We start from the raw sequence: 12,902 nt of genomic DNA, 5'->3' as shown, positions 1-12,902 counted from the left end.
GATTCACTCTCAATTTGGGAGTAACACTGAAATTCAAGATTTATTCTCAAATTCAGACAGAGCACATTATATTTCATAATGTATTTGCATCATTAAGTTATGTTAAAAATAACGTAGGGACTAGGAGTTTATTTTTGATATTACTAGAAGCGAGTTTCTACCTTTCTATTATAAATATAAAATATAAAATCTTTTGAACTGGAAAAGAAAATATGATAAATACAATTCAGTATTATTTGTAGAAATATTTGCTTCCTTATTTGTATTTTTGCACTTACTCTCCAACATTTTTTTAAGCTGTTGCTTCATTTTAATCTAATCCAAATCAGGAAAATGCTGCACAGCATAATCTACAAAAGCGTGCGATATAGATAAATTAAAAAGAAAGTCTTCAATCAATTTCTCATCAAAAATAACTTTGCCACAATTTTAAAAAAGCCAGAAGGTATTATATTGTCAATAAAAAATGATAACGATTTTTAGATCATAACGAATTTAAATTTAAATTCAGTGTACACACTTGATCTTGAGAGTTACACTCTGAAACATTAAATAAGCACATTTAACCTTGAGAGTTAACTTTGAAATACTGAAACATTGATTTAACTCTGAAAAGTTAAATATGTACAGTAGGGTGGTTCTTATTTTTCGATTTTCGATTACTTTTCAACGCCCCCCCCCCCCCTCCCAGATTGTGACAATTGGTGAAAAAAAGTTTAGTGCAAAATTTCAGCGAGATTAGGCAACAGGAATACGTGCTGCATTTAAATTAGAATTTTGACATTTTTATGATTTTGTGTTAGAATCGGATGCACTTGTATCATCTTATACCAAAGTTGTCGACTGATAGTTTTTAGTGAAATTATAAATCCTTATGTCTAAAACAATAACATGAGTATGATTTTCATTGTTATATTTAGAATCCAACACAATGTAGCATTTGGAGTAGAAAAGTATAGTACATATTAGGATGGCCCCTATTTTTCGACTTCCGATTTAGTTCGGCCTTACCCTCTTAAATTATGACATTTACAGAGAAAATAAAATGTGCAAAATTTTAGAGTGATTAGAAAACGGGAACCTGTGACGCATTTGAGTTAAAATTTTTAAATTATAGCTGATTTCACGTCAATTTAGGACATAATTGTATTGTGCTACTTTAGAAGTATTAATGAATATTTTTAAATAGAAGTACAATTTCTCAGATATACAAGGTGTTCGACTACTTCTAGGAAAAATTGTAACGGGAGATTCTAGAGGCCAAAATAAGATGAAAATCAAGAATATCAATTTGTTGATTGAGGCTTCGTTTAGCAGTTATTAACGTTTAAAGTTCCGTCTGTAGAACGGCAATCAAAACTGTAAGACTGTTGATACGTCAGTAAGTAGAGTTTCTCATGCTGAGTGAGAACCACTATCGTTTGCATGCAGTTGTTCACAGATTGCCGTTCTATAGGCAGAACTTTAAAAGTTAATAACTTTTTAACGAAGCCTCAGTCAACAAATTGGTATTCTTGATTTTCTCCTTATTTTGGTCTCTAGAATCTCCCATTAAAATTTTTCCCAGGAATGGTCGAACACCCGGTATACAAGGTGGTCCACGTAACATATGCAGCTCGATAACTTCCAAAATACGCGTTGCACGAAAAAATTTTGTATACAAAAGTTGCATGGTTTAAAGGGGTACATTATGTAGTGCATTTATTTTTTTATAGGTGGAGACGTTTGGGAGATTTGAAAGTCAACTTCGTTTTTCTAAATAGGATGCTATATTTTTTGTATGAAAGTATGGAAAAACATCGAATTCTGAGTAAAAAAGTATTAACCTTTATTAGTCCAAAACGTAATAGCTAACGAGTAATTTCACTTTATTTCTTGACAATTTTCTTCACGTAATATCAAATTGGAGCCTCAACCTTATCACAGATTTCTGTAGAACAGTAAGAATAATCAAGGAATAAAGTGAAATTACTCGTTAACTTTTTTGAAAAGTTAAGTATGTACAGTCAAGAGATAAAGAGCAAACCCAGAAAAAATGAAGACAAGCGATTAAAATTGAGGGTAAACAGTGTTTCCGTGTACATCAGACTGATTCTGATTAAAGTAGTTTAGTAGCGAAAGAGTTAAAACCTGTCAGAAGAAAATTGCGAAGCGGATAATCGATCGGTTGGCGATATATTTAGGGTATCCTTGTTCACGTTGAGCTGGGCATCGTCGAAGGCTCGAAACGGTTATTGTCAGCTGTTGGCTAAAATTAACGATACCGTAGATAACCGATCGACTACGAAAGACCATGGAATCACTGGAGGCCAGGGTCAATTTTGATTCACCGGATAGGGAAAGCGCGAAAGAGTTCGGAAGTTAGGGTTGTTCCTGTAACAACGGCACCGGCGACCTCCGTTGTCACACGCGATGAACGTAAACCATCGATCGATACAGTCCTCGTCCCTCTCCTCTCCGATACAAGCTGCGTATGGTAACCTGAGCTTTTTGGACGATTTCCTGGTGGAACGTGAGCTTTTCGAACGAACCACTTTCCGATGAAACGTAATAATACATGAACTAAAGGGCAATGTTACGAATCGTCGATTTTGTCATAGCATGTTTCCACGCATCCTGATACCCACTTTCTCCTGAAATTATGGCAAGTTACCAAAAATCCATTTCACATTAAAAAATGTGGTTTTCCTTTTAATTAGGATATACATTCGTAACATTATATTAATCAAATTTTTACAAATAATATTTATGAGCTCTGTTCTTAATTTTGGAATCTGAAATGTTAAACAGCCGATTATACCGTGGTTGCAATTAGTTCAGCATTTGTTAATTTTTTAGGATTTTTCTTTAATTTTTAAATTCTTACGATCGAACATACACATCTATCATGAAACGCGAAGGAGAAAGAATTACTTTATATGTAATTCTAAGCTTATGCATCCTCTTAGTGTCGATGTTTAGTATGCGAAAAAATCTGAATGCACTTATGTCACGATTTGTACGCATTAAAGTTATGACTACATTATCTTCGTATGTATACATACTAATTAAAACAAGCTCCTGGCTAGTATAAAGATCATTTAAAGGAAAATTTCGACTTTAAATTTAAAATTGCAAAAATACTTTGGGAAATTGATTATACAGGGTGTTCGGCCAACCCTGGGAAAAATTTTAATAGAAAATTCTACAGGTCAAAATAAAATAAAAATTAAGAATATCAATTTCTTGATTGAGGCTTCGTTAAAAAGTTATTAAAAAATTAAATTAAAAAATATCAAATCATTCTGAAAAAATTATTTTTGGTTGCGGTGGTCAATTACAATCATTTTTGGTCAATAGACATGCCCTCGAAATTCTAATCATTATCGAGAAAAAAATTCCTTACCGAAAATATAATTTCAGGCCAGAAATGCTTCCCGTATGTGAATCTTTAAAACTTCATAACTTCTGAACGGATTGAAGGATTTTAATTTTTAAAAATGTAAACGACACGTATTTTAATCAAAAATATGTAAAAATTCTAATAATATTGAAAAAGTTGTTCCTTGACTCCGTAAAGTTAGAAAACCCCCATAAAAATGATCCAATTTTCAAACAGCCATAACTCCTATAACAGTGAATATATTTCAATGAAACTTTTTTCTGGAGTAGAGCTCATAAGTACCTACAAAAAAGTATTAGACAACTTTTTTGTAGAGCACCAAACAAAATTACTAAAAATCAAAAACTAATTTTTATGAAAAATCGACAAGGGGTAGGTGAAGAAATTTTTCGACAAAATTAAAGAATTTCAAATCATTCTGAGAAAATTATTTTTGGTTGAGGGGTCAATTATAATCATTTTTAGTAAATATAAATACCCCCGATATTCTGCATACTTTCGAGAAAAAAAATTCTTTACCGAAATTATACTGTGTGGTCGAAAATGTTTCTAGAACTTATTAACGAAGCCTCAATCAACAAATTAGTATCCTTGATTTTCGTCTTATTCTGGCCTCTAGAATCCCCCATTGAAATTTTTTCCAGGGGTAGCCGAACACCCTGTATATCTATTTAAAGTCGAGTCTATCAACAGTTTATTATTGTAGACACAAGTACGTCATTCAAATAGTTCAAAGTATTTCGTTTATATATTATTAGTTATTTCTGGACATACTATTTATACATTTATTAGCGAGTTTCTTAAATAATTTCTTCAAAAAACTATTACTATCCGAAGAAAGTGAGGATGAAATATAATATAATAACAAAGTATGTAACAATCGCAGTTGTTTTATTATACATTTATACAAAATTGTAACATTTTGCAACCTTTCAAAGAAAACGACTATTAGATTGAAATTTTTTAAATATTTTCAGGCGTTCCTATTTTCTTTTTTCTATTGTTAGATTAAATCGTGAAAATTTTTAAATTAAGAAAAAATCCTTAAAAAAAACAAATACCGAACGAATTGCAACCACGGTATAATCGAATGTTTAAATGCATTTTTTATTAATTTCCCATTGTTTCCGGACAAAATTATACTTTTTACTTTCAAGGACGTATAGAAGAAACATATTAGGAAACAATGGTATGTTTCTGGTAAAAGCCAAAAATCGGCGATTTTTAACATTGTCCTTTCTGGCAGGAAACCTAATATAAACATTGAAATTGAAACCAAGTTCGGTAAAGAAATCGTCGAAAATGAAATAATTAACCATAATGACGGTGTTTTAGTTTTGAATAGTGCACTTTAATATTTATCAATGGCAACAAATGTGGTACTGGTTGTCATAGAAGACAAGAAAGTATGGTATGAAGTGAGTGATGTTTTATATGGAGGGATGAGTGTGATACAAGTGTATGGTCTAAATGATTTGTATATGTATATTATGATCGAAGAGTGAACGAAAGAGCGACGTGTATGAAACTGGTCGCTGTTAAGCGAGCATCAAGAGGGAGAAGACGTGTGGGATAAAAGATAGTCATTGTTAATGTTTCAATTCCTGTAAAATAGTTTCTAACGTTATTCAAATATCAACTGCAGTACGTTCAATTCATCTACTCACAACAAAAGTTGGCACAATAAAGTATTTACAAAATTAAAATTTAAAAAATAAAAAATATTTGAATTCGTTTTGGTTTGATTCAATATTTGTATTATGATAATAAATAATTCATTTTGCACAAGAAATGCAATCCATATTGTTTTCTCCTCAAGTTTCTCGAGGAGCTTGTCTCTCATATAAGCAAGTTAATGAAGGTCCTATTATACTTTGAAACCGATAACCTTACGTCTATTTTGTTTTCAAAATAAAATTTCTTCATTAAATTATTCAAGACATTCAAAACGATTCTCTACTGTACTTATATTTCTAAAATTATCGTGCGATGGTCATTCAAAAAATAATCTGACTAAATTTTGACCAGCACCGGTAATGGCAATATTTTGTACACAGCGATTGAAACGTGTAATTTACCATCCTGCAAAGGTAGATTAAAGTCGATGGGAGTATTCTGTATCTTACAGGTTAGAGAGTACGCTAAAAAGAAATATATTTACCTCGTGAACAACAATTAAAAGCAACCTCTCCATAAAACTACAAATAAATACCTAAGCCAGATTCTCGATTCGGTTAAAAGATTTTTCATTTAAAGGGAGCAAGATTACATTCCACGAAGATTCACGAATTCGAGCTGAACACAGATGAGAATAAACTTTATCAAAATGAATTCTCGCGAGTCCCGAGTTCCAAGTTCCGGCAGGAAGTTGGTTATTAGTCCCCTCTTTAGATCCAAAGTTTGGAACTGCGTGCTCGTTGCCGCGGGGGGTAGAAGGAACGACCAAAAGGGGTTGGAAACGTAGGGATTTAGATAAGCGACCGACAGGCAAATATTTTGCTTTTAAACGTTTTAAGCGTTCCTCGCCAGCTTGTTTCACTCTCCTTTATTTGTTTCTCCCAGTAACGACGTTACACCTTTGAAAAAAGAGGCTTACGTAGGTAGACATAAGTAGCATTAAATCGTTAGGTTTTTTTTTCTTTAAGTTAATTAAATTAAACAATATGTACTGCACCTCGCGTACCAGCGATACACGACGAGTTTAGGCACTTTTTAACGCACGTATGCGATACTAAACACCGGTACGTGCTTAGCCCGTGTACTTTGCACCATCGATAAGACTTATCTACGATATTCCTTGGTTTCTATTATCGTGCACTATCGAATCACGATGGCGTCAGCTTTTCTGCCACATGCCCGTCTCAAGATCCATGGACACCTTCCCTTGGAAGCTCGTAGAATGTTCTGATTCTCATCCTGTTCCTTTCGTTGCACCTACGTACCACCACATTACAACGAATCCATTCGACAAAAGTCTATCCGCGTTTTCACGCGGCGTTTTACTTAGATTACGACTGTACAATACAACAACAGAACCGTGTGTACTTAGAATAAACTTCTCCTTCTATTTTAGTAGCGTTCCGTGTAAACACATCATTCTGGATCGTAAGCATAGCGTTTATCACAGACATCAGCTGTAGCTTCTGGACGTTTATGGTTGCAAATTATAGGTTCGTAACCGGAAGTCGACCATCTTTTCCACGGTTTCCAAGATCAATTTCAGGTTCCTTTTAAGGTGATCCTGTCGAAGACGGAGTAAACAAAGTTTTGTCGCGTACCTTTATTTTTCACAGTCACTGGTCATCGAATCAAAACCGTCCATGAAAATTCATTTTTCTATTACAAATTAATCTTCAAACTTTTTATAAATTGTCAAATTAGATTTTAAGTGTAAATTTTGTTCTTGTTTGCCGTCTTGTTTCGTTTAAGAAAGTACAGGCGGTGATGTAGCGATAAGAAGAATTAATAAACCGAACTAATCAATTCCTTTGTTACTTGGTTCTTGTTGAACTCGCTACTGTTTCTTGAAGTCGGTTGCAGAGTTCAGTATTACGTTTCTAAAGTTTGTATTCCTTGGCTACTTTAACACAGCAAGATTAAAGTTCAACTTGAATAAATGTTATACGTAATTTAATCTACTGGCTGAGAATTAATTTATAAACTTAATAATTATGATCCTGCATTAGAAATTGCAAATTATTTTTCAATGCCCTTAGTATTACATACTAAGTGACGATGTATACGCAGTAATTAGTTTATATTTTATTGTCATTCTGCAATCTGATACTGTAAATAATATTTTCAGTCACAGTTATAAAAAAAATGAATTCTTTTCTTCAACGCCTAAATAAAAAATTAAAATTTAATAATAAAAAAAAATTTATAAAAGTGAGAGATTGAAAATATTGTAAAGTTTTCCATGGGTCTAAAATATTATTAAAAGCAATAATTTTGTGGATCATCCCTCATCTTTTGTTTCCAGAAAAATGTTTAGAATTTACTTGAAACAACTGTATACATATTCCCAAATACTATAGTAGTCGATTTGAAACGAAAGATTGCAGATATTTGGCAAAATAACGAAGTTATAAAGAATATGATAAAACAGTATACAGGGTGTTCGGCCACCTCTGGGAAAAATTTTAATGGGAAATTCTAGAGGGCAAAATGAGACGAAAATCAAAAATACCAATTTGTTGATTGAAGCTTCGTTAAAGAGATATTAATGTTTGAAGTTCCGCCTGTAGAACGGGAATCTGCGTGCATGTGATAGTGGTTCTCACTCAGCATGAAAAACTCTGCTTACTGACTCCATCGACAGCCTTACAGTTTTCTGAGTGAGAACCACTGTCGCGCGTACGCAGTTGTTCGCAGATTGCCGTTCTACAGGCGGAACTTTAAACGTTAATAATTTTTTAACGAAGCCTTGATGAAAAAATTGGTATTCTTGATTTTCGTCTTATTTTGGCCTCTAGAATCTCTTATTAAAATTTTTCCCAGAGGTAGCCGAACACCCTGTATACATGACATGCCAGATTGAATTACAAGCTACAATCAAAGCAAAAGGAGGAAGCACGCGTTAGTAACATGAATGTTGCGTATCTCGTATCGTGTATAATATTTAATCAACATTGTTAATAAAGTTCACTCGTGCCTTGTAATCTCTTTAAAGTATCGAAAAAGTTTAAAAATCTTGAACAACCCTAATTCGATGGCCAGAAACTGTACTTAGGGGATCGCGTACGAAACATCTGTGACAAAAGATTGGAGATTTTACGTAAAATTGCGTCTTTTATGCTCTGTATTAATAACAATTACGCGTATCTTCAGAGTGGATCTCGTTCGTTAAAATGGAACGTTCGCTATCGCTAAAATCTACGATATCGTCTAAGACGCGGTCGTCTCAGCCGGTGTTGCACGTAGACATTATAACGCTAATCACATCCAGAACTATGTTTCTAACACTGATAAAAGTATTCGCGTGGAAGAGTCTCGATCGTCACCTTAAACGGGAACCTTTTCTTGGAAGAAAGCGTATGTATGTGCTTAAGGTGTGCGACGAAAAAAAATAAATGTACCCATTGTTGGTATAGTCTTGCTTTATCCGTTATTACGCGATATTTTGTCGTGGACGTTAACTTCATATCCGCGAGAATGTTCTCGTGCCAAGTAAGAACAGCTTCATTGCTATCGATGGAATTCAGACCTGATCGAATCGCTTCGAAACATCATCGAAAACGTTTTAAAAATCTTGGTCGATCTTGCCTTCTTTATGAGTATCGAAATTTATAATAAGTCTTGAACACTCTGCATAAATAAATAAATTTTTGCATTTACCACGCTTTAACAGCTGTTTAAATTCTGATTGTTTCTTACGTTAATAATTAACTTCGTCAATTTAAACAAAATATATTAGTACCCTGCAAATCTTTAAGTAACTCATACTCAATTGTTTATTACTTGTTTAATTTTGTATATATAACAAATTTGTAAACAATTCATACGTTACTTATAAATCTGTACAGTCCTAATAAATGTTTTAAAATCAACAATGTTAATTAGTTGGTTATAAAAAATCTATGCGCTATTTAAAAATTTGTTGAAAATTGACGAAATTAATTATTTATTTATACAAAATTTATGAACAATTTACGTGCTATTTCACGGTTGGACGGCGAACCGCAAACGGTTGAGACTGGGTCATTTGTGACCCGGGGTAAAAATTTCTGCTCGACATGTAAACTAATACCTTCCGGAGTTGAATATGTATGCAATTATGTTTTGTAAATTCCTCTACGGAAATTAAAAACCTTGAGAATGCAAACATTTTATTTTATTAATCTATCTATTGTTTGATTAATATCGTCAATATCTTCAACAAATATTTTTGACTTCTATTAGACTTTCAAAGACGAGACCCTTCTTATTCTAACAATGAGATTAATATTATTCTAACTTGATTCGTTTTAATTATACGAAATGCTAATACGTCCTTCCCTTTTGAACACGAACGTTGAACGATAAAGCCTAACATTATATTTATAAGCTTGGGTCCAAAAAGATCCAGCCTTCGTCACGCGAGGGTCATTATAAATGTGACAATTGCTTTAAATCTAAACAGCTATTTAAACGTGTTATTTGCATTATTATCAATAAGAAAAATAAGTAAAACGTTTTGTAAATCTATAAATGCATTTATTTGTTTATGCAAAATATTCAAGACGTATTAAAGACAGTGGTTGAAACGGTTCCCAAAATAACTTCCAAACTGTCATACGTCGATTCTGAATTAAAATAGTTATGTGAATTGAAGAAATCTTATAATTATTAAAGATTTATCGGCCCTACCTTATATCGATATCGGATTTTATATTGGTTTTGTATCAGTTCTATAACTTATTTTTCGGTTTTGTGTATACATATTCTTATATCGATGTCAATACAGTTCTCAATTCTTCTTGAATTTGTGAAAATGTTAGCACATTATACAGGGCGGTTTATGCAACTTGTGCATCTCTATAACTTCCAAAGTATGCATTATTTTTAAAAATTTTGTACACAAAAGTTGCATGGTTTGAAGGGGTACACTATATAGTGCATTTGTCTTTTTTTACAGGTAAAGGCGTTTTGGAGATTTACAAGATCAACTTTGTTTTTTTAAATGGAATATTATACTTTTTATAAAAAAAAACCCCTGCATTAGCCCTAAACCTAATAACTAATGAGTAATTTCACTGTATTTATTGAAAATTTTCTTCACGTGATATCAAATTGGAGATTCAACCTTATCACTAGACTGCGGATTTTTATGCAAATACTTATTTTAATTAATAGAATTAATAAAATGAGAGCTTTGTAGAGGGTTGTCTCAATCCCTAAACATAATAATTCGTACTTTACTTTAAGTAATTCCAAAATATTTTTGCATATTAAGAGCATTATGTAGTTTTTAAGAATTAAAATTTTCTATAAATGCATAAACATCCACAGTGTACTTATCGCAGATTTCTGCAGAACAGTGAAAATTCTCAATAAGTAAAGTTAAATTACTCATTAGTTATCAGGTTTAGGACTAATACTCATCTACACTTTTTTACTCGGAATTTGATATTCTTCCATATTTTGGTATAAAAAGTGTAGTATTTCATTTAAAAAGACAAACCTCTTCTCCTATAAAAAAGGCAAATGCATTAAATAGTGTAACCTTCCAAACCATGCAACTTTTTTATACAAAATGTTTGTTGAGCAACGCATACTTTGAAAATTATACAGGTGCACAAGTAGCATAGACTACCCTGTATACGGGACACATTGTATTTCGTATTTTATGTCGAGTGTCAAGCGTTCGTCAACAACAACTAAAATCTTAATTTTTATTGCAGTGTACTTATTTATTCTACAGGGTGTTCGGCCACCCCTGGAAAAAAATTTTAACAGGAGATTCTAGAGGCCAAAATAGGACCAAAATCAAGAATATCAATTTCTTGATTGAGGCTTCGTTATAAAGCTATTAAAAAACTAAATTAAAAAATTTCAAATCATTTATGGAAAAATTATTTTCAGTTGCTGGGGTCAATTACAATCATTTTTTATGAATAGACATACCTCCGAAATCCGTCGCACTTTCGAGAAAAAAATTTGAGTAGGTGCTGAAATTTTTCGGCGAAATTAAAAAATTCCAAATTATTCTAAAAAAATTATTTTTGATTGCAGAAGTCAATTACAATCATTTTTGGTCAATACACATACCCTCGAAATCCTACGCATTTTCAAGATAAAAATTCTTTACCGAAAATATAATTTTGGGTAGAAATGTCACTCGAAAATTTCTTGCGTATCTTTAAAACGCCATAACTTCTGAACGGATTGAAGGATTTTAATGTTTCAAAAAGCAAACAACGCGTATTTTGCTCAAGAATACGCAAAAATCGTAAAAATATTCGAAAAGTTGTTCCTTGGACCCGAAAAATGAGAAAAATCCCATAAAAATGGTCCAATCTTCAAACAGCCATAACTCCTACAATAATGAATATAATTCAATGAAATTTTTTTCTGAAGTAGAGCTCATGGGTACTTACAAAAAAGTATTAGACAACTTTTCCATAAGGCATCAAACAAAATTACTAAAAATCAAAAACTAATTTTTATGAAAAATCGAGAATGGGTAGGTGAAGAAATTTTTCGACAAAATTACAAAATTTCAAATCATTCTGGGAAAATTATTTTTGGTTGAGGGGGTCAATTATAATCACTTTTGGTCAATACACATACTCTCGAAATCCTACGCATTTTCGAGAAAAAAATTATTTATCGAAAATATACTGTGTGACCGGAAATGTTTCTATAACTTTTTAACGAAGCCTCAATTAACAAATTAGTATCCTTGATTTTCGTCTTATTATGGCCTCTAGAATCTCCCATTCAAATTTTCTCCATGTGTGGCCGAACAGCCTGTATAGAACCAAACCATAATCAAACAAAAGTTTGAATAACCGTAATTGAAACCGAAATAAGCTAGAACCGAAACCAATATTATAACTGTTTTCAATCCCCGATTAAAAGTTACAAGTTCAATCAACACTTTTAAGACTGTCTGGATCCGAATAACGTTCGAAACGATTCGTATCTTCGATCTTGAAATTTTCGAAGCTCTTGCAAGACCCAGATTCAAACGTCCATCACGATTCACTGCAACAGACCGTTCCTGTCGTAACTGACAGACCTGAACGCGTCCTCCACCAGATCCGTTAGGCACCTGACAGCTTGCAGCAAAGCTGCGAGGAGAATGGACAGTGAGAGAGAGATAAGTTTGCTAGGCACAAGAGCATTCTCCGAGGAACTTTGACCTCTGCTCGATATCTTCTTTCGTTTCCTTTTGTCGAAACCTTTGCCACCGCTGGACTCCTTATCCTGATTTCTATCCCCGGAGATTAGGCCTCGTCTTGGCCTAGTGGGCGATTTCTCACGTGGACGAGTAACATTCTCCGACAGCAGCTCCTTCGAAGCTTTCAATCTCTTTTGATCGTTTGCACCCGACACTGTGAACCGTCTGTGGGAAGTGATGGACTCGATTTTTCTGCGAAAATCCTTCGTCTTCGCCTCCATGATGGTCCATTGTTTCTCGTCGATCCCCCTTTTGTTCAGAGTCTTGGAGAACCTCCCGCGAGGGGTTCGCAGCATCTCCTCCGACCTGGCTTTCACCGACAGGTCCAAGGAATTGCTGTTCACAGACTCAAAGAGCAGGTTCTGCAAAGAACTCTTACCGGTCTCGTGCTTGTCGCAGAACTCGAAATTCGGGAACGCCGAGTTCTCGTCCAAAGAGTTAGTTCTACTGTGACACTTGTCGCGACAGAACAACTTCTTCTCCGCGCAGGTGGTGTTCAAGTTGTAGTCGATGATCGTCGGCTCTTCGGGCCCGGACGAACACAGTCGGATATTCTCCTTTGTTCCCTCGAGAAACACTCTCTTAGGCAACGTTTTGTTTAAACTGTTGGGGATAAAGTTCATGTAATTCGAGTTG

The sequence above is a fragment of the Colletes latitarsis genome, chromosome 1 (genome assembly GCF_051014445.1).
Source record: "Colletes latitarsis isolate SP2378_abdomen chromosome 1, iyColLati1, whole genome shotgun sequence".
In the NCBI taxonomy this organism is placed as follows: domain Eukaryota; kingdom Metazoa; phylum Arthropoda; class Insecta; order Hymenoptera; family Colletidae; genus Colletes; species Colletes latitarsis.
Note: the sequence above shows the minus strand (reverse complement) of the source record.